The 21927-nt window shown below is 44.4% G+C and overlaps 1 protein-coding gene and 2 long non-coding RNA genes across 18 annotated transcripts in view; 2 read left to right on the top strand and 1 right to left on the bottom strand.

Annotated features, from left to right (window-relative positions):
* LOC140630925 (uncharacterized) overlaps nt 1-1737 on the bottom strand; it is a 33337-nt gene extending 31600 nt beyond the window's left edge. The window contains exon 1 of the long non-coding RNA XR_012028611.1: nt 997-1737. This is a non-coding gene — a long non-coding RNA (uncharacterized lncRNA). The remainder of the gene's footprint in view (nt 1-996) is intronic.
* RDX (radixin) overlaps nt 1-2669 on the top strand; it is an 87275-nt gene extending 84606 nt beyond the window's left edge. For all 8 annotated transcript variants that reach the window (XM_072821900.1, XM_072821902.1, XM_072821903.1 and 5 more), the window contains one exon: nt 2026-2669. The gene's annotated coding sequence lies outside the window, so the exon portion shown is untranslated. The remainder of the gene's footprint in view (nt 1-2025) is intronic.
* Nucleotides 2670-4987: 2318 nt separating this feature from the next.
* The window catches only part of LOC140630917 (uncharacterized), a 39489-nt gene continuing 22549 nt past the window's right edge, over nt 4988-21927 (top strand). For 6 of the 9 annotated variants that reach the window (XR_012028598.1, XR_012028602.1, XR_012028600.1 and 3 more), the window contains exons 1-2: nt 4988-5128; nt 5222-5551. This is a non-coding gene — a long non-coding RNA (uncharacterized lncRNA). The remainder of the gene's footprint in view (nt 5129-5221; nt 5552-21927) is intronic. The other 3 variants (XR_012028597.1, XR_012028601.1, XR_012028605.1) reach the window with 3 other exon arrangements.

Raw genomic sequence — 21927 nt, 5'->3', positions numbered from 1 at the left:
GCGCAGCGGTTTGGTGCCGGCCTTTGCCCAGGGCGCGATCCTGGAGACCCAGGATCGAATCCCACGTCGGGCTCCCGGTGCATGGAGCCTGTTTCTCCCTCTGCCTGTGTCTCTGCCCCTCTCTCTCTCTCTCTCTCTCTCTCTGTGTGTGTGTGACTATCATAAATAAATAAAAAAAAATTAAAAAAAAATAAAATAAAATTCTCTAATTTCTTTAGCAGAGACTGTTCTGACTCATCCCATTTATAAATAAAACCATGGCAATAAAGTTTACCTTGTCCATCTTGAATGATACATTTGAGTTCCCCAAAATTGCTGATTAATCCCCCTCAAGTTCTATAAACCCATCTCTAGCTGTATGAGAATATTGAGGTAATACTTTAAAGTGTAGAATGAATGTCTCTAATAACAATATTATCTTTAAGATTTTTTTAAGTGACATAAAAAATGATCATATATGTTCAGCCCAGGGTAGGGATTTTTAGAAATGATTTGCTTCTTTAGCCTTGAATTTTGGATTTCCTTGAAATGAGTTTCATATCCTGTGAGCATCTCTGACATTCCGTGACATCACCAAAATATTACCACTGTGTCAGAGTCCATGTGAAAGGGCTGGTGACACATCTGTCATTGTTCTGAAAGTGGTGTGGCTGACTGTAAAATGGGAGAATCTAATTAGTCTTATTCCTGGGATCTCAGCTGGAATCCTTACTTCAAACATGTTCTTAACATTCTTTACATAGCTACAAACAATACTCTTTTTAGCTACTTGCCTTTACACCATTTCTTCCAATGCAGGACTTGACATAACTCTTTCTATTTTGTTTGCTGATGGGTAAAAGCCCCCACACTGAAATGTATCTGATGTTTTGTAATTTTTTCCTCATTGGTTGTCATTTGTTAATGTTTTTGCTTTTTAGAGTGAACTCTTTCAATGAGTTTAACTCTGTGCTCTTGTCATCAGAAGTAGGAAAAGAAAGTTTCTGCATGACTCACCAGAAAAGTCAAGATCAAATGACAGAGATTTTTGAATTATCCAGAGATGAATTGATAAAAGGATCCAAGGAGTTGGCAGTGGCCACATACTTCAGCTTGAAATGTCACATAGCTGGCAGCCTTGGAAGAGCCGATGGGCCCCCCTATGGCTGATTACAATGCTATTGACCCAAGAGGAAGGACAGGGACTTCCAAATGGTTTTTCTGGTCCTCCTCCCACCATCCTTAGGATTTCTCGGGCAGAAGTCTCATCCAGTCTTCCTTGTGGCTCACCTATGGGATTATGGTGATGAGGAATTAGAGGGACATCCATAACCATGGACAAGTGAGAGCTGGCTGGTTTCTGCAGGGATAGAGGCCCTACAGCCTCACATTCCAGGGATACAAATTGCCCGTCATCCCCAAAGGCCTCTGATGGTTTGGGGTGTTCAGACTCCCAGGCCTCTGGCTCTCATCCTTGAGGCCCTGTCTTTCCCTGAGGTGCCAGGTCGATTTGAGCCCAGGACACTGGGTTAGAACAGATATGAAGACCCTCCCATTGGGCCCTCAAATGGGAAGTGGCCTGGGGTGGGGAAGGCAGTGCTGCTGTAGGTGAGGTGAGCTCACCCCTCAGGCACACCTGCCTGTCAGGCTGCTCAGCTGGCTCTCGTGATGCCTGTCACAAAGGTTTAGGGAACTGTGACATGAAAGGGAGTGTGTTTCTGCCACGGTCCCAGATCCACCTCACAATTCTGGGTCTGATTGTTGCCAGGTCCTCTGTTAGATCCACTGTGGGATCATGACAGTGGCTGGGTCGAGGTCCGAGTGGAGGCTGGGCAGCCCCTCTGCTGTGGTACAGCCTGTATTCCCTGAGTGTCCTGAGCGCTCCGGCCCCACTTCATGAGTCAGCAGTGCACTCCACCGTGCATGGTTCTGCGTTACCTGTGAAATGTGGGAAGATGTCTGGGGCCCTCTTTAGCCAGTAGGATCATATTTCAGTTTAGTCGTCTTCCTTCTTGCCTCACGCTCCTGTCCACTGTCTTCATGCAGGTCCCTGGCGTCTGATACACAGCGAGCTGTAGGATGAGGACATGCCAAGACATGCCTGCCATCCCGAATGTGTACATTCCCCCAAATCTGGACTCTTAGCTGGAACCAGATGGACAAGCATCACTTCCACCTGGGCTCTGGCTGATGGTTCTCTTCACATCTCAGTTTCCTGTTGGTTTTCCCTCTTTTGCTGTTCTGTCTCTCTCTCCAACCTCCCCCTCCCCCCATGGCCTCTCCTGGGGGCAGACCTTAGGAAGGTGGGCTGGGATTGGGACTTGCCCCGCTGCACCTGCAGCCCCAGGCCTGTGCCCACTGCATCCTGTCCTCAAGGCACCGCCCTCTACAGAGATGCCTGAGGGCATTCGCTTCTGAGAACCCACTTTTTTTCTGCATGACTAGCTTGTAAAGAAGGAGGGATACATGGAGACAATTCCCAAGAATTGCCCACTTTTTCAGAAAATGTATGTGACCTAGTTTTGGCTTTGAACTGAGAGCAAACTTAGCGGCGTACAGGTCTGTTTACTTGTGCACATGTGTGGAATCTGGAGAACTCAATGCAACATTCCCTTTCCTGTCTGGGCTGTTTGTATAATTGTACATAAATGTAGCAATAAATACATTCTAATAAATACATTCTAACATCAGCCAGGGGGGCATTCCTTTCCTCCTGCCCCTGCATCCTCCTATCTGGTTCTCATCCTCTCTGATTTCACAGAGCATTAGTTTGGAGTTGGCCAGTGTTTGGAGAAGGAAGCTTGGGGAGTATGGTGGTGGAGCTGGGATGTGAAGCAGCATTATTAATTCACTAAGTGGCACTCTTCCTGGTGCTCTGAGGTGGCTCGAATGTCCAAGGCTGGACCTCTGAGGATCGGGTGGCAGCTTGCACGGTGAGCGGCTTTAACAGTCCCTCCAAGAATGTGCTGCTCTACAGTCAGAAGGCAGACACCTGTAAGCACAGAGTTACCTCATAAAGATTTTCAGAAAAAAACATGCAAAACATGCCACATGATTTGCACTTTGTCCATCTGTCTCTGATATTTTTCTTTTTTTCTTTCTTTCTTTTTTTTGTTTTTGATGTTTTTCAAGGGCACTAGCCAAGTTTTAGAAACAGTGTCCTCCTAAAGGGGACACCTGTTTATCTTGCAGAGATAATGCTGTTTGTCAGATCAAGGAGGATTTGCTCCCACACTGGTCTCATAATTTATTTGAAATCTTTGGTTATCAGGCATTTTTACAACTTAAAAGAGAAATCACATACATTGCTATGGTTTCTCATCAGATTGCTGTTTCTCAGGCTCCTCCTTGATTTCTAAGTGGAAATCCGCGTAAAATGAATACGTAAGAATGTAACATCTTCAGCCCCTGGGGTGCAGTGGAAGCTGCGTGTCCTGGGCCAGCATGTGGAAAACCACTTGTCATGTTAGAACTACGTAGACTGAGCGCCTGAGGAAATCACAAGGTGGAGTCCTCTGAGCCCCTGATCAGATAACCATCCGGACGGTCGTGCCAGGCTGTCTTTCACCTTTCCATGGACCCTGTGGCTCGGGATCCCTGGGTGAAGAGGGCACAGTGCGGGTACCCCCGTGGGAGAACTCGGCACAGACCTTGTCTACACACAGACACAGTGTGGCCAGGACAGGTGATGGGGGTGGGTGTTAAAAAGATATGTGACAAATGATCAGTTGCCTCTGGTGAGAGTGTGACAACACATAAGCCTCGTTAGAATGTGGTGTAGCCACGAGTTCCTCAGCCTTTGATGGAGCTATGGAGGCTGGGGATCCCCCCACCCCTCTGCCCCGAGGTCTCAGGCCTGGGCAGGCAGGCTCCGCCTCTGCTGGGGGGTCAGGGCCTGGCTGCGTTCCTCCAGCCTCCTGTGCCCCATTCATCTGCCCGAAAATGAGCTGTTTGCACTGAATAATTTCTGAGATCCTTTCTGTTCCCTGAGGCTCTCCTCCGGCCAGGGAAGGGGGCATATCTCTACTGCTCCAGGGCCAGGTCGTGGGGAGGGTGAAAAACGGGCAATGGAGAGGCAGGAGAGAGGAAGGTGACACACTTTCAGATGCTAACAAGCTCAGTGAGGTGACTCCAAGTCAAGCCCCCCTGGCAAACCACTTCCAAGGAGCCACGGGACTGGCTCTCACGTCGGGCCCGGGCGTCCCACAGGCTGGGTTTCTTCTCAGGCTCTTTTGCAGAGGGCAGGAGATGGCAGCTGACACCCGCCATTGGGCCAGACTGGGAAGGGCAAGGCTCAGACCAAGAAGCCACTTTCTGGCGGGGGACGGCGCCGTGAAGTGCTCCTCTTGGGCCTTGGCAAGTGCCGGACTTGGTCGGTCCTCACAGGGGGGCAGCAACCCAAAGGGAGAAAAGCCGGTCACTTCAGTCACCAATCGTCCACAACACGAAGAGTTGAGGCACGGGCTGGTGGGGGCCGCCTCCCTCCCTCGCGTCGGGCGCCACAGTCCTGCGCTCGGCGGATGGGCCGCTTGACTGGTGGGTTTGGAGCCGAGCGAGGGGGGCTCCCAGGGCGCGCCTCCCCTCCCCGCGGTGGGAGCCGGCTCTCTGCAGGGAGCTCAGCTGCCTCTGCGCCTCTGGCCCTCGTTTCCAAGGCAGGCCGGTCCCCGCGTGAGGGCGAAGCGTGTCCAGAGGTGGCCCAGCAGCCACCGCCCAAGCCGCGCTCTGCAGCACCAGCTGCATCTGTGAGAAAGGGGACCTGCCGGCCTCCAGCTGCTGATTCTCTCACTTTCATTCCCCACGAATTACAGCCCTTCTCACTTTATCATGCATCCTGATCACCTGGAGGATTTGTTAGAACACAGATGCTGGGCTCTGCTCCCCGAGTCTCTGGTCTCTGCTCCCCGGGTAGGCGGGTAGGCGTGGGGATGGAGAGTTTGCGTCTCTAGGACATCCCCAGGTGCGCAGCCCAGCTGTGCCTGGCTGGGGGGGGGGGGGGGGGGCTGTATTTAGAGACAGAGCTCTGGGCTGGGAGAAAGCTCTGTTTAAGGTTAAGGGCCCCCTCCATCTCCGGGACCGAATGTTCTCCTGGCCTCTGAGTCAGCGGGGCGTCCTTGACTAAACCGGAGCCGACGAACCTTCTCTGGTCACTGTGAGTAACTCCAAAAATCAATATCCTCTTTTCGCCCGCGGCCTTGGGGAGGAACAAATGGTTATAAATTACACTCATTTCTGTTCTAAGTAGAACATGCGATGAATCAATGCCAGCCATAAATCAGCCCCGAAATGCCAGTGTGGAAACAGCATCTGGGAGCCTCTTGCAGCTCTCCTTTGGTAAGAGCGTGTAGGGCTCTGTGCAGAGGCACTTAGGGGCCCGCAGTAATGACGAAGCTCGTGCATTTGGAGAACGTTTCCCTGAGCTGTGACACCCGCATTAGCATATCAGTGGACAGTCTGAAGAGCCTTCAAAAAACTGCACGTACCAGTGGGATGAACGCAGGACCAGAAAGAAAACATTTATCCCCCAAAGTCTCGCTGGCTTTTCTCAGCCACTAGGCCCCCCCACCCCCTTCAGGTAAGTGCTCTCTGGACTCTGCCGGGGGCGAGAGGCTTTCACCCTTTGCTACCTCCCGGGGATGCACTCCCTCAGCAGGTCTTCTTTAGGGGCTGGTTTCTCCCACTTAAAAACTCAGAGTTCTTAAAAATCACTGTCCGCCATCTGCCCTGCTGACTTGGGCCCTGTCCAGCCTGGTCCTGCCCTGGCCCAGCCCACCCCTCCCATCACCCCTTTCCGTGGGTGCGGCTGGGCCAGGCCCCCCGCACGGACCCCGGCAGCGCCCACACCTCCGAGGCTCATCCTGGTTCTGGTGTCTTTGGGCCGTTTTGTTCCCCTTAATTCCGCGGGGACCCATCGGCCCTGTCCCCACACAGAACACGCGGTCCTTCAGGCGCCACCACAGGGGGCAGGGCCTGGGGGCCCAGGAGTGACCCCCGTCTCTTCTCGCCTTTCCCTGGCCAGAAGTAGTGCCACCTCCCCGCGGCCGGCCGGCGCGTCTGTCCGCAGCAGCAGCCTCGGCCTCCAGGGCTCCCACCCGGGGGTGTCTGCGCGCCCCCCGCCCCGGGGCACTGACTGCGTGAGGACACGCGGTGTGTGAGGCCCTGGCATCTAGGGGCGGGGGCCCGGGAAGTGTCCGGGGGCCCGATGGGGACCCTGCCCGGGGCGGCCCTTGTGCCCAGGGCTCGCGTCCCCTCCCCGAGACCGCCGCCGCGTGCGGCCGCAGCCCCAGGACTATGGGCAGGAATGACAGGCAGAAGCGAGCAGGGGTGAGGGGTGGCGGGAGCACCCCAGCTGGCCTGGACCCTCCTCCCCGGCCTTCGGGCAGGCCTGGTGCCTCACCCCGCGTTTGGCGCCCCCGGGTTCCTGGGTGGGGCCGGCCCGAGGTGCGCCACCAGCCTTACCAAGCCGGGACCCCTGTCGCTGGGTCCCCCCAGCCGGCTGGCCCTACCGTCGGAAATGAGCCTCCCTTGAAGTCCAACTGCACCATTTTCTCCGGTGTGACTTGGGGCAGCTGCTTTAACCTCTCTGGACTGAAGTCTACACACCTATAAAGGAATGGATTGATTTTTATCACCCATATTTTTCTCCCCAGATGAAGTCTGTAGCTGCTCAGAAACCCGTTTTTGGTTCCTTTTGGCTTAAATGAACTGAGCGCTGGTGGTTGTGTACTGTTCCCTGGGGGCAGCCTGCTCTCGCCCTGGGCAGCTTGTTCTAGAAAGTACCCCAGGTAGAGCAGAAGAGACCTGGTCTGAGCTCTGACGAATGCCTGCGCCCGCCAATGAGGAAGAAGGTTCCCTGAGAACATACCCGCTCTGACTTACTCCGTCCACAGCATGTAGGACCATCGCTGTGTGCGGGGCCAGGGAGGGTGCAAGTGACAAGTGGATTGGACGCTGCAGCCTGTCCTCCCCGCGAGCCTCGCTGCTGTGTCTCATCCCACCGTCTGTCCTCGCTCCGGCTCTGGCCTCGTCCTGAGGCAGCCAGGAGGTCGAGGGGTGCTTTGAGAGGGACAAGGAGAGGCCCAGGGTATATGGAGGGTCATGAGACCGATGGCTTATACCCAAATCATCAAGAGTTGACTGTGGGGTATGTCCTGAGTCTGCATCTAGGGTGACTAACATCTGAGGGTACAAGCTGCCTTTTTCTCCGGGTGGCCGCCATGGGTGGCGGAGCTGATGACCTCCCTGTGCCCTACTATCTACCACCTTGATGTGTGTGGCCCCCAGGCCCTGGATGCCTCCCTTTCCTTGCTCTGTTGGGGGATGTTGCTGAGCTCTGGGTAGCACAGTCCTGATGGGGCCCATTGTCCTCTCTGGGGATACCCTTCTGATTCATACGTCAGACACTAGGGTATGGAGCCATGGCCCCCTTCCTAGACAAGCCCTGAGGCCCTCCCACCCAATCTCCTCTGGGCCTTCTGCTTCTTGCCCACGCACCCACCCTTGCCTCCTGCCGGGATGAGGTAGCAGGGGGTCCTGAGGAGCTGCTGGCTGTGAAGTAGCTCATGGCCTGAAAGCAGAGTTAGGACCCACAGCCCTGAGCCCCAGAGTGCGTGCAGGTGTGCGTAGCCCGGAGCCTGGCTACCACCTCAGCTGTGCTCACTCAGCCAGATCTAGACACATTTTAAGGTAATGCCTGGAATGTGGCAACAGGAAATTTGTCCGTTGGTTCATCGTGTAGGTCCTGAGCTTCAAATAGATCAAGTCCCTGCCTTAATGGAGTCTACATTCCGGTACAGGGAGATGAACAGTGAACACACTGCATGTTTAGTCAGACAGTGAGAATTAGTCTGGAGAATGGGGCAGGTCACAGGGAATGCAATTTTTAGAACACCTATTATTGAAACAGAGTTGACCTACAATTTTCTATTCATTTCTAGTGTATAACAGAGAGACTCCTCAGTTCTAGACATTATGCAGTGCTCAACAGCATAAGCGTAGTTGCCATCTGTCACTATAGAACACTGTTAGGGTACTGCTGACTGTATTCCGTAGGCAGTCCTTTATATCACTGTGACTAATTTATGTTATAACTGGAAGTATGTACCTCTTAATCCCCTTCACCTATTTGCCGGTCCCACCATAAAACCCCCAACCTGGCAATCATGGTCTGTTCTGTGTTTACTTGTGTTGGTTTGTTATTTAGATCCCACATATCTCCAGATTCTCAACAAAGGCAAGAGTTTCGCCCTCTTTATGGCTGAGCAATGTTCCATGGTATATATACCAATGCTTCTTAACCATCTATTGATAGTCACAGGTTGCTTCCCTAATTGGCTAAGGTAAATAATGATGCAATAAACATATAGGATGTACATGATTTTTGAATTAGTGTTTTTGTTACATTTGGTAAATACACAGTAGTAAAATTACTGGATGGCATGAGATTTCTACTTTTAATTTTTGGAGGAACCTCCATACTGCTTTCCATGGTGTCTCCACCACTTGATGTTCTTATCCACTGTGCAAGAGGATTCCATTTTTTTCCACATTCTGACCAACACTTATTAATTTCACATTTTTGATACCAACCATTCTCATGGGGGGCACAGGGGGAAAAGTGATATCAAGTACTTTTCAATTCCATTTCTCTAATGACTAGTGATGTTGAGGATCCTTTCAAGTGCCTGTTGGCCATCTGCACGTCTTCTTTAGAAAAATGTTAGTTCGGGTCCTCTGCCTGATTTTCCATTGGATCATTAATGGCTGGCTGGTTGGTATTGAATCATATCAGTTCTTGATAGATATTTTGGATATTAGGCCCTCATGGGAACTATCATTTGTATCTCCCATTCAGTAGGTTGCCTTTTCATTCAATTGGTTTCCTTCAATGTGTGAAAGCTTTTCATTTTGGTATAGTCCCTATCATTTATTTTTGCTTCAGTGTTCTTTAATTTTTATTTTGCCTGAGGAGGCATGTCTAGGAAAATGTTCCTGGGCTGACATCCAAGAGATGACTGCCTGTGCCTTCTAGAAGTTTTATGGTTTCAGGTCTGACATTTAGGTCTTTAATCCATGGTGGGTTTATTGTTGTGCCTGGTGTCAGAATGTTTTCTTCTTTTGCAGGTAGCCCAACTCCATTTATTGAGGAGCCTGTCTTTCCCAGTTGTATGTCCTCACCTGCTTTGTCATAGATTGACCATGAGTGTGGGTTTATTTTCGGGCTGCGGTTCTGTTCCATTGACATATGCATCTTTTTGTGCTAATACCATACTGTTTTGACTCTGTTAGCTTTGCAGTAAACCTTGAAATCTGAGACTGTGACACGTCCAGCTTTGTTCTTTCTCCAGGTTGCTTTGGCTCTTTGGGGTCTCTTGCAGTTCCACAGACATTTTAGGATTGCTTATTTTGTAAGGAATGCTATTGGTATTTTGATACAGATGACTTGGAATCTGTAGGTTGCTTTTGGTAGGATGGACTTTTGAACAATATTGGTCCTTTCCACGAGCATGGAATAGCTTTCCATTTGATAGTGTCTTCTTCGGTTTCCTTCCTGTGTGTTTTGTAGATTTCTGAGCACAGGTCTTGCACCTCCTTGGTCAAGTTGATGCCTAGGTATTTTGTTCTCTTTGATGCGATGGACCTGGAATCATTTTCTTCTTTTGTCTTTCTTCTACTCGGTGATTAGTGTATAGAAACCCAAGAGATTTCTGTGTGTGAATCTTGCATCCTACCATTTTCTTGAATTCACATCTTCTAATGGTTCTTTTGGAGGAGTCCTTAGAGTTTTCTAGGTATAGAATCATGTCACTTGCAAGGGACAGTTCTACTTCTTCCTCAGCAATCTGGGTGCCCTTTATTTCTTCTCTTTGTGGGATTGCTGTGGCTAGGACTTGCAACACTATCTTGGATCAAAGTGGTGAAAGTGAACATTGTCTTCTCAATTTTGGTATTGGGTATGGAACACGTGGCTTTTATTAAACTGAGGTATGTTCCTTCAAAACCCACTTTTTTTGAGTTTTCATGATCAACTCATATGGAGTGTTGACATTGCTTTCTTGCATCGATTGAGATATTCACCTTTTCATTATCCTTCATTTTAATAAAATGTGGTATATTGTTTATTTTCTAATATCATCCTTGTATTTCTTGGAATAAATATGAATTGCTTGTGTTGAATGATTATTTTAATATATTTCTGAATGTAGTTTGCTACTATTTTGTGGTTCATGTATGTTTATCTGGCTTATTTGCCTGTAGTTTCTTTTATTGTAATGACTGTGGTTTTGGTCTTGGGTAATTTTTTTTTAAGGATGTGTTTGGAATCCTTGTAAAAAATTTTTTGGAAAAAAATTTTTTTTGGAATACCCTGAGAATAGAAAATAATGCTGCTTGAATTTTTCATTGCATTTGCTTTTTAACCCATAGGTCCCTGGACTTTTATTTGTTGAGTTTTTTGATCACCTGTTCAGTTTCATTACTAATTTTTCTGTTCATATTTTCCATTTTTTGAAGATTTTATTTTTATAATTTGTTTCCTTTTTGTTACTGAATATCTTAGCATATTTTTTAAAGTAGTCTCTTCTAATGGTTTCTGTTTCTGTGGTGTCAAGTATTACTTTTGCTCTTTCATTTCTGAATTTATTGATTTTGTTCCTTTTTCTTCAAGAATCTGGCTTAAAGTTTATCAATTTATTTAGCTTTTTGAATAACCAGCTTTGGTTTCATTGATTTTTTTCCCTCCCTTTTGTTTCTTTAATCTCTCCTTTCATTTATTTCAACTTTGATCTTTATTATTTTAGTTTTTCTACTAATGTTATGATTTACTCTTTTTCTAGTTCATTTAGTTGTAATACTAATTTTTTGTGATTTTTGTTTCTTGATGTGTGCTTGTATTGCTTTATATTTCTCTCTTAGAACTTTTGATGTGAAAAAAGAACTTTTGATGTGAATGCATAATTTTGGACCATTGTGTTTTCATTTTCACTTTTTTTAATTTGTTTTTATGTGTTTTTGATTTCCTGATGAATTTTTAGTTGTCCTATTGGTTGGTTAATAGCTTGTTATTTGCCTCTGACATGTTTGGGTTTTTTTGTTTTTTTTGTTTTTAAATTCAATTTGCCAACATATAACACCCAGGGCACATCTCATTATGTACTCTCTTTGGTTTTTATTTTTTTCCTTATAATTGATTACTAGCTTCACACTTGAGGTTTGAAAAGATGCATGCTATGCTTTAAGGCTTCTTACATTTATTGAGGCTTGTTTCATGGCCTCACATGTGACCTGTGAGGTAGTGACTATTTCTAATTATCAAGCATCCAAGGAAAGGGATAATGTGAAAAATCAAAGCTAAAGGACACTCCAAAACTGTAGTATCTTGGGAGTTAAATTTTAGAGAAATGTGGGCAGTGTAGTCACATGTACATTTAAACACTGTGCGATATGACATAGTACAGATTGAAGTTTCATATCATATACGTAAATCTTGAATTTTTGTTTTTAATTTTAGTATAGTTAACATATAATGCTTTATAGTTTTGGGTGTACATATAGTGATTCAGCACTTCCATACAAACCAGTGTTCCTCACAAGTGCCTCCTTCATCCTCATCACCTGTTTCACCTCCTATCCACCCCCACCCCTGCCGCCCACCTCCCCGCTGGTGCCCAGCATTTAGAGTTAATAGTCTGTTTCTTGGTTTGCTTTGCTTTTTTTCCCTCCCTTTGCTCATTTGTTTTATTAAATTTCACACATGAGTGAACTCATATGGTTTCTGTTTTTTTCCTGACTTATTTTGCTTAGCATAATACTTTCTAGCATTATACTCTCTAGTTCCATCCAAAATTTTATTGTTATGGCTGAATAATATTCCATTGTGTGTGTATTATATCTTCTGTATTAATCTATCAAGGGACACTTAGGCTGCTTCCATAGTTTGGCTATTGTAAATAATGCTGCAGTAAACACAGGGGTGCATGTATCTCTTCAAAATAGTGTTTTTGTATTTTGGGGGTAAATCCCTGTAGTATGATTACTGGGTTATTGGGAAGTTCTATATTTAACTCTTTGAGGAATCCCCATACTGTGTTGCACAGTGAGTGCGCTAGTTTGCATTCCCACCAACAGTGCAAGAGGGTCTCTTTTTCTCCACATCCTCACCAGCACTTCTTATTTCCTGGGTTACTGACTTTAGCCATTCTGACAGGTGTGAGGTGATATCTCATAGTGGTTCTAATGTGTATTTCCCTGATGATGACTGATGTTGGGCATCTCTTCATATGCCTGTTGGCCATCTGGGTGTCTTCTTGAAGAAATTGCTATTCGTGTCTTCTGCCCACATTTAAATTGGGTTATTTATTTTTTGGGTGTTGAGTTGTAGAAGTTCTTCATATATTTTGGGTACTAACCCTTTATTGGATATGTCATTTGCAAATATCTTCTCCTAGGTTGTCTTTTGGTTTTGTTGGTTGTTTCCTGTCTGTGCAGAAGCTTTGTATTCTGATGTCCTAAAAATCTATTTTTGCTTTTATTTCCTTTGCTTCAGGAGCCACATCTGGAAAAATGCTATTATGGCCATTGTCAGAGATATTACTGCCTCAGCTCTGTTCTAGGATTTTCATGGTTTAAGGTCTCACATTTAGGACTTTAATCGATTTTGAGTTTATTTTTGTGTGTGGTGTAAGAAAGTGGTCCAGTTTCATTCTTTTGCAGGTAGCTCTCCAGTTTCCTCAACACCATTTATTGAAAAAAGTATTTTTTTCCATTGGATATTCTTTCCTTCTTCAATGAAGATTAATTGACCATATAATTTTGGGTTTATTTCTGGGTTTTCTCCTCTGTTCCGTTGACCTCATGGGCCTCTTTTAGTGCCAGTATCATATTGTTTCGATTGCACAGCTTTGTAATATCACTGGAAGTCTGGAATTGTGATACTTCCAGCTCTGTTATTCTTTTTCAAAATTATTTTGGCCATTTGGAGTCTTTTTCAGTTCCATATAAATTTTAGGATTGTGAGTTCTACTTCTATGAAAAATGCTTATTGGTATTTTCTTAGGGATTACATTAAACATGTACATTGCTTTGGGTAGTATAGACATTTTAACAATACTTGTTATTCCAAGCCATGAGCATGAAATGTCTTTTCATTTGTTTGTGTCATCTTCAATTTCCTTCATCAGTGTTTATAGTTTTCAGAATAGGTTTTTTTTCCTCCTTGGTTTAGTCCTAAATATTTTATTATTTTTGGTGCAATTGTAAATGGCATTGTTTTCTTAATTTCTCTTTGGGTTGCTTCATTATTAGCATATAGATAATTAACAGATTTCTGCACATTGATTTTTGTATCCTGTGACTTTACTGATTTATCAGTTCTAATAGCTTTTTGGTGGTCTTTCTATATTTGCATCATGTCCTCTGCAAATAGTGGCAGTTTTACTTCTTCCTTAATCAATTTGGATGCCTTCTGTTTCTTTTTCTTGTGTGATTTTTGTGGCTAGGATTTTCAGTACTAGGTTGAAAGTGGTGACAGTGGACATCCTTGTCTTGTTTTGGACCTTTGGGGGAAAGCTCTGTTTTTTTTTCCCCATTGAATATAATGTGAGCTGTGGGTTTTTCCTGTGTTGAGATATATTCCCTCTAAACCAACTTTGCTGAGGGCTTTTATCATGAGTGGATGTCGTACTTTGTCAAATGCTTTTTCTGCATCTATTAATATGATCATGTGGTTTTTATCCTTTGTCTTATTGTGTGATATAACACATTGGTTGCTTTTCAAATATTGAACCACCCTTGCATCCTAGGAATAAATCCCACTTGATCTTGGTGAATGATTTCTTTTAATGCATTGGTGGACTCAGTTTGCTAGACTTTTGTTGAGGATTTTTGCATCTATGGAGATGTTAGTTTGCTGTTTTCTTTCTCTCTCTTTTTTTGGTGGTATTTTGATCTGGTTTTGGTATCAGGATGATGCAAGTCTCATAGAATGAACTTGGAATTTTTCCTTCTATATTTCAGAATAGTTTGAGAAGAATAGGTATTAATTCTTCTTTGAATATTTGGTAGAATTCACCTATGAAGCTGTCTGGTCCTGGACTGTTATTTACTAGGAGTTATTTTATTACTGATTCAGTCTTCTTGCTGACAATCTGTCCAAATTTTCTATTTCTTCCTGTTTCAGTTTTGGTAGGTTCTATGTCTCTAGGAATTTATTCATTTCTTCTTGGTTCTAACTTGTTGGCATATAGGTTTTCATAATCTCTGAAAAATTGTTTATATTTCTGTGGTTTTGGCTATTTCCACTTTCATTTGTGAATTTGAGTCCTTTCTCTCTCTTTTGATGAGTCAAGCTAGTAGTTTATAAATTTGATTGATCTTTTCCAAGAACAAGCTCCTGGTTTCATTGGTCTGTTCTATTGTTTAGTTTCTATATCATTTATTTATGCTCTAGTCTTTATCATTTCCCTTCTTCTGCTAGTTTTAGGTTTTGTTTGTTTTTCTTTTTCTAGCTTTTTTGGGTGTAATATTGAGTTATTTCTTGCTTCTTGAGGAAGGTCTGTATTGCTATCAACTTCTCTCTTAGAATTATTTTTACTGTGTCCCAAAGGTCTTGGATCATTGTGTTTTCATTTTTGTTTCTTTCCACATACTCTTTAAATTTCTTCTTTAATTTCTTGATCTATTTGTTATTGAGTGGCATGTTATTTAAACCCCATGTATTTGTGGTCTTTCTAGAATTTTTTTCTTGTGGTTGACTTCTAGTTTTATAGCATTGTGGTCAGAAAAGATGCATGGTATGACTTTGATCTTTTTGAATTTTGTTGAGGCTTGTTTTATGGCCTAATATGCAATCTATTCTGGAGAATGTTACATGTGCACTTGACAAGAATGTGTATTCCACTGTTTGAGGATGGAATGTTCTGAATAAATCCATTAAATCCATCTGGTCCAATGTGTCATTCAACACCACTCTTTCCTTATTGATTTTCTGTTTGGATAATCTGTCCATTGATGTAAGTGGAGTGTTAAAGTCCCCTACTATTACTGAATTACTATTGATTAGTCCTTTATGTTTGTTATTAACTATCTCATGTATTTGGGTGCTCCCATGTTGCATGCATAAATTTTTTAATTGTTATATCTTCTTATTGGATTGTCCTCTTTATTATTACATCATGTCCAGGTCTCTGTATAGTCTGTTTTAAGGTCTATTTTGTCTGATAAAATTGTTGCTACTCTGGGTTCCTCTTGAAATGCATTTGCATGATAAATGTTTCTCCATCCCCTCACTTTCAATCTGCAAGTGTCTTTAGGTCTGAGATGAGTCTCTTGTAGGCAGCAAATGGACAGGTCTTGTTTTTTAATCCCCACCATTATTTTGTATCTTTTGATTGGGACATGTAGTCCATTTATATTAAAAGTAATTATTGATATGTATTTATTGTCCTTTGGCTACAAGTTTTGGCATTTTCTTGTAGTTTTACTCTAATCCTTTTCTTGCTCTTTTATGATTTGCTAGTTTTCTTTAATGATATTCTTGGATTCCTTTCTCTTTATGTTTGGCATATCTATTAGTGGTTTGTAATTTGTGGTTATCGCTAGGTTTGTATATATCATCTGCATATAGCAGTCTATATGAAGTTGAGGGTTACTTAACTTTGAACGCAGTCTTTATTCCCACCCCTCACCCCCAACATTTTCGGTATACAGTGTCATATTTTACATCCTTTTATTTTGTGAATCCCTTGACTGATTTCTTACAAAAATACTTAGTTTTACTGCTTTTGTGTTTCCTACTTTTCATACCATCACTTAGTCTTTCCTTTTCACTCAAATAATTCCCTTTAATATTTGTTACAGGGCTGGTTTAGTGGTCACAAACTCTTTCCATTTTTGTCTAGGAACTCCTCATCTCCCCTTCTATTCTGAGTGACACTCTTTCCGAATAGAGTATTCTTGGCTGCAGATTTTTCCCTTTCAGCACAGATACTGTTTGCTAACTGATTTTCTTCCTGAATGTTTTATCCATCAATGTAAGTGGACTATAAGGTCCCTACTTTTATTGTATTACTGTCAACTTCTCCCTTTTTGCCTGTTAATATTTCCTTATGCATTCATTTGCTTTAATACAGGGTGAATTTATAATTGCTGTATACTATTGTTGGATTATTCCTCTGTAATGCTCTTCTTTGTCTCTTGTTCCACTTTTATTTAAAAGCCTGTTTTGTCTGATATAAGTATTCCTACCCCGGACTTTTTTCTCTCTTTCATTTACATGGAAGATGCTGACTTTCAATCTGTTTGTTTCTTTAGGTCTGAAGTGAGTTATAGATGAGTCTTTTAAAAATCCATTCTGTCACTCTGTCTTTTGATTGGAGCATTTAAATAAATACATCTAAAGTTATTGCTCTGAGGTTTGCTGGAGGGGAGGCAGCGGGAGGGGGGGAGTTGGGGATGGAGTAACTGGGTGATGGACATTAAGGAGGGCACGTGATGTAATGAACACTGGGTGTTATATTAGACTGATGAATAATTAAACTCTACCTCCAAAATGAATGATACATAATATGTTAACTAAAGTTACATAAAATTTTAAAATGTTATTACTGATAGGTATTTACTTATTGCCATTTTGTTAATTGTTTTCTAGTTGTTTTTGTTACACTTCTGTCCCTGTTTCTCTTGCTGTCTTGTGATTTATGAGTTTCGTTAGTGTTATGCTTGAGTTTCTTTTTATATTTTGTATATATTTTTACAGGTTTTTGGTTTGAGGTCACCATTAAGTTCATATATAACATCCTAAGTATGTAGCATTGTATATGGAATTGATAATTACTAAAGTTCAAAAATATTCTAGAACTCCATTTTATTCCCAATTCTCTCCAATTCAAAAACATTCAGAACTCCACTTTATTCCCCTCTACATTTTATATGTACGTTGTCATGTTTTACATATTTTTATTTTGTAGGTCCCTTAACTAATTTTTTAGATATAATTGATTTTACCACTTTAGTCTTTTAGCCTCCATCCTAGCTTCATAAGTGATTGATCTACTCCCTTTACTATATATTTTTTACTCATGAAGTTTTTCTTTTATAATATTTAAAATAATTATGGTCTTTCCTTTCCACTTAAAGAAGTCCCTTTACCAGTTTTTGTATCATTTAAAGCTCTTGTTTCTTTGGAGATGTTGTGCTTAGAAGACCTATTGAGGGTAGAAAGAGCTAGATTGAAGTCACCAAGTATAAGTGTATTATTATCTAAATATTTCTTCACTTTAGTTATTAATTGGTTTAAATATTTGGCAGCTCCCACATTCGGGGCATATATATTGAGGATTGTTAAGTCCTCTTGTTGGATAGATCCTTTAAGTATGAGATAGTGTCCCTCTTCATCTCTCACTACAGTCTTTGGGGTAAATTTTAGTTTATCTGATATAAGGATGGCTACCCGCGCTTTCTTTTGAGGACCATTTGAATGGTAAATGGTTCTCCAACCTTTTATTTTCAGGCTGTAGGTGTCCTTCTGTCTAAAATGAGTCTCTTGGAGACAGCAAATAGATGGGTCCTGCTTTTTTATCCAGTCTGAAACCCTGCGCCTTTTGATGGGGTCATTAAGCCCGTTCACGTTCAGAGTTACTATTGAGAGATATGAGTTTAGTGTCATCATGATATCTATTCAGTCCTTGTTTTTGTGGATTGTTTCACTGAACTTCTTCTTAAAGGGGAATTTTAAGAGTTCCCCTTAAAATTTCTTGCAGAGCTGGTTTGGAGGTCACATATTCTTTCAGTTCCTGCCTGTCTTGGAAGCTCTTTATCTCTCCTTCCATTTTGAATGAGAGCCTTGCTGGATAAAGTATTCTTGGTAGCATGTTCTTCTCATTTAGGACCCTGAATATATCCTGCCAGCTCTTCTGGCCTGCCAGGTCTCTGTGGAGAGGTCTGCTGTTACCCTAATACTCCTCCCCATAAAAGTCAGGGATTTCTTGTCTCTTGCTGCTTTAAGGATCTTCTCTTTATCTTTGGAATTTGCAAGCTTCACTATTAAATGTCGAGGTGTTGAACGGTTTTTATTGATTTTAGGGGGGGATCTCTCTATTTCCTGGACCTGAATGCCTGTTCCCCTTCCCAGATTAGGAAAGTTTTCAGCTAGGATTTGTTCAAATACATATTCTGGCCCTCTGTCCCTTTCGGCGCCCTCGGGAACCCCAATTAAACGTAGGTTTTTCTTCCTCAGGCCGTCGTTTATTTCCCTTAATCTGTCTTCATGGTCTTTTAATTGTTTCTTTTTTCCTCAGTTTCCCTCTTTGCCATCAACTTGTCTTCTATGTCACTCACTCGTTCTTCCACCTCGTTAACCCTCGTCGTTAGGACTTCTAGTTTGGATTGCATCTCATTCAATTGATTTTTAATTTCTGCCTGATTGGATCTAAATTCTGCAGTCATGAAGTCCCTTGAGTCCTTTATGCTTTTTTCTAGAGCCACCAGTAGCTGTATAATAGTGCTTCTGAATTGGCTTTCTGACATTGAATTGTAATCCAGATTTTGTAACTCTGTGGGAGAGAGGACTGTTTCTGATTCTTTCTTTTGAGGTGAGGTTTTCCTTCTAGTCATTTTGCTCAGTGCAGAGTGGCCAAAAACAAGTTGTATTGGGAAAAGGAGAAAAAGAGAGAGAAAGAAGGAAAGAAAAGAGAAAAAGAAAAAAGGAAGAAAAAAAGAAAAAAGAGAAGAAAAAGAGAAAGAAAAAGAAAGAAGGGCAAAAAAGGGTGGGGGGAGAGCAATCAGAAAAAAAAAAAAAAAAAACCACGTGGGAGTATCTTCTGATTCTGTGTACTTTAAGTCCCTTGACTTCCCCTGGAACTTGTCCGTCTAGCTGGTCTTCTGGGGGAGGGGCCTGTTGTGCTGATTTTCAGGTGTTAGCAGTTGGGGGAGCTGCTGTGCCCCTGCCTGGTGCAGGGCTCAGTGGGGGTTGTTTACCCCGTGAGGCCGCAGGAGGAACAGCCCCAGTGGCGGGGCAGCTCTGGAAACCTGGATTCAGCTCCGGCAGGAACTCCGTCTGCAGGGCCTGGAGGCTCCGGGGCGGGGCCGCTGATCTGCTCAGCTGGGGCAGGAGCGTCCTCGCTGTCCTGGGCCCTCCCGGCCTCTGCCTGTCCCGGGGGAGGCCGGATCCTGGGCTGTGTCCCGGCGCCCTGTGCTCCGGAGCCTGCGCTGGTGGATTCGCGCTCCCGCCCCGCAGCCCCCTCAGCGGAGCCTCTTCCTCCGCCCGAGCCCCCCGAGCTGCTCCAGGTCCCGCAGCCGCCTCTCTGGAGCCGCCGCCCGAGCCCCCCGAGCTGCTCCGGGTCCCGCCGGGTCCGCCGTGCGCGCTGCAGCCCTTAGGGAGCTCGGCGCACTCTCCCGGGCGCAGGTGTCTGTTAGTGTCCCCGGGAGCCCGAGGGCATCCCCGCCCTCCTGGGTCCTGCTCCACCTCCCTGCGAGCCCCTTTCCGCCCGGGAAGGTCGGTGCAGCTCCTGCTCCTCCGGGACGGGGCTCTCCTGTCCTGGGGACACTCCCCCCGGCCTCAGCCCGGCTCCTCGCGGGGCCCCTCCCCCTTGGAGGCCTTTTGTTTCTTTACTTCTTTTTCCCCGTCTTCCTACCTTGATAGAAGCGCGAACTCTTCTCACTGTAGCCTTCCAGCTGGTCTCTCTTTAAATCTCAGGCCGAATTCGCAGATTTTCAGGATGATTTGAAGGTTATCTAGGTAATTTGGTGGGGACAGGTGATGCTCTTCCACCATCTTGCCCCTCCTCCCCTTTACCAGTGTTTGTAAAGCTGGTTTAGTGGTGATAAATTTCTTCAATTTTTTGTTTGGGAAACTCTATCTTTTCTTCAATTCTGAATAGTAACCTTGCTTGTATAGTGCTTTTGGTTGTAGGATTTTCCTACCACACCGTTCCTTTCTGCCTGTGCATCTGCTGCTGGAAAATCAGTTGCCAGTGTATTAGTTGGCAGGGTTTTTGTTGTACATAACTAGTCGCTTTTCTCTTGCTGCTTTTAAAATTCTCTCTTCATCTTTAATCTTTGACAGTTTAATGATTATATGTTGTAGCGTAAACCTCTCTGCATTCATGTTTTTTGGGTCCCTCTGTGCTTCGTGAACCTAGATGTTGTTTCCTTTTCCACATTAGGGAATTTTCCAGCTCTTGTTTCTTCAAATAAATTTTCTACCCTCTTCTTTCTCATTTTCTTTTCTTTCTGGAACCCCCCAAACATGCATATTCTCTTGATATTTTCCATAATATCCATTAATTTATCATTTTAAAAATTCTGTTTTTCAGGGCACTTGGGTGGCTCAGTCGATTAAGCATCTGCCTTTGGCTCGGGTCATGATCTTGGAGTCCTGGGATTGAGTCCCATGTTGGGCTCCCTGCTCAGAGGGAAGTCTGTTTCTCCCTCTCCCCACTGCTCTCTCTCTCTCTTTCTCTCTCTCTCACTCTCTTGCTCTCTCTCTCCTTCTCCCTCTTTCTCTCAAATTAAATCTTTAAAAAGAATTATTATTTTCTTTTTGTTGTACCACATGGGTGCTTTCCATTACCCTGTCTTCCAGATCAGATTCTTTCTTCCACATTCTCTAATATGTTGATATTTGGTTTATTTTTCTTTTTTTAATAATAAATTTATTTTTTATTGGTGTTCAATTTGCCAACATACAGAATAACACCCAGTGCTCATTTTCATTTCAGTTATTCTTCAATTCTGATCATCTCTTGTTTCCATTTTCTCTCTCTTTATTGAAGCTGTCCCTGAGTTCATCCACTCTTGTCTCCAGTTGGGTAAGCATCCCTATTATCATTATTTTTTAAGATTTTATTTATTTATTCATAAGAGACACACAGAGAGAGGCAGAGACATAGGCAGAGGAAGAATCAGGGAACCCGATGCAGGACTCCATCCCAAGGACCCCAGGATCACAATCTGGACCAAAGGCAGATGCTGAAGCACTGAGCCATCCAGGTGTCCCAGGTGAGCATCTTTATGACCATTTCTTTGAATCCTTTATTAGATAGGTTGCTTTTCTCTATTTCATTCCTTTTCCTGAGGTTCTTTCTTATTTTATTTGAAGCCTATTCCTTTTTCTTCTTACTTTGCTTGACTTTTTGTGTTTGTTCCTGTGAATTATGTGCATGCAACAGCTACTACTGTTAAATCTGATGGAACGATCTTGTGCATGGGTATCTCATTTTGTATGTTTGGTGATTTTGGCTAGCTTGGCTGGAGCTGTGGTTGGCATCGCTTTTGGGTCCGGGGGCACTCTGTGCTGGGGCCTATGTGGTGTGATGGCTGGAGCAGACAAGGCAGTGGGCTAGGGTGGTCTCTTGGCTCTCCACACATGGAGTTCCTGGTTGGACAGCTGAAGCTATTTGAGCATGTTTTGGGGGTAGTCTTAGGCTCTCTGCACAGGGTGTCCTGGTAGGAAATGTGAAACCTGAGTGCGTGCAACCTGGGTAGTCCCAGGGCTATCTGCACAGAGGGTTCCCTTCTAAGATATGGGAAGCTGAAGAGGGTGCAGGTCAGGGAGGCCCTGAGGTCCTGTGTGCAGGGGACACCCCTGTGGGGTGGCTGGAGTTGATATGGGTGCAGGCTGGGGTTCCCTGGCAGGGTGGCTATAGCCAAGGTAGGTGTGGGTTAGGGGATCCCGGTATATCCCACACATATGGAATCCTGGCCGGATTGCTGAAACCGCGCTGAGTGCCAGCTTGAGGAGGGTGGGGGGGTCCTGGAATGCTCTGCGAGTCCTCTGGAGCTGAACGAGCGTGGGCCTGGGGTGCTCCAGGTTGCTTTGCGCCCGGGTCACTTGGGCGAGACGGCGGTAGCGGTAGTTGGCGCCGAGCAGGGACGTCCCCCGTGTATCAGTCCGGGGCTGCGCTGGGGGGTTGGCTGGGGCTGCTGTGCCCCGACGCCTGGGCCTCGGTGAGGCGA

Source organism: Canis lupus, chromosome 3, assembly GCF_048164855.1.
Source record: "Canis lupus baileyi chromosome 3, mCanLup2.hap1, whole genome shotgun sequence".
NCBI classification, from domain to species: domain Eukaryota; kingdom Metazoa; phylum Chordata; class Mammalia; order Carnivora; family Canidae; genus Canis; species Canis lupus.
Note: the sequence above shows the minus strand (reverse complement) of the source record. Positions and strands in the feature narration are given on the sequence as shown.